Genomic DNA, 399 nt, shown 5'->3' with positions numbered 1-399 from the left:
AAGTGATAAGAAATTACATATAAATAAAAGGAAGAAAGACATAAAATAGTATCAGTATAAAATAAAATTGAATAAACAATGATAAGAATAAAAAATAAGTAACAATGGCAAGAGTGAAAATTTTAAAAAATACGTAAAATATACAGTTAAAAAAGTACAGGAGACATATGTAAAACAAAAAACAATAAGGGAAAAAAAAGAAAGTAAAGATTAAATAAACGTCTTGAAAGAATAAATAAAAATAAAAATAATAATAATGGTATTAAATGATAATAAATGAGCAAAGAACAAATCAGGACTACCTACCTGTTCAAAGCGAAAGGTTGAACAGAAGGCGACAATAAAGCGGAAGCGTGGAGGAGTGGGGAGGAGGTGGCCAGCCGTTAAATAATAATAATG

Source organism: Halyomorpha halys, unplaced genomic scaffold, assembly GCF_000696795.3.
Source record: "Halyomorpha halys isolate HHAL.00 unplaced genomic scaffold, Hhal_1.1 Scaffold229.1, whole genome shotgun sequence".
Classification (NCBI taxonomy): Eukaryota; Metazoa; Arthropoda; class Insecta; order Hemiptera; family Pentatomidae; genus Halyomorpha; species Halyomorpha halys.
This window is presented reverse-complemented; position numbering follows the sequence as displayed.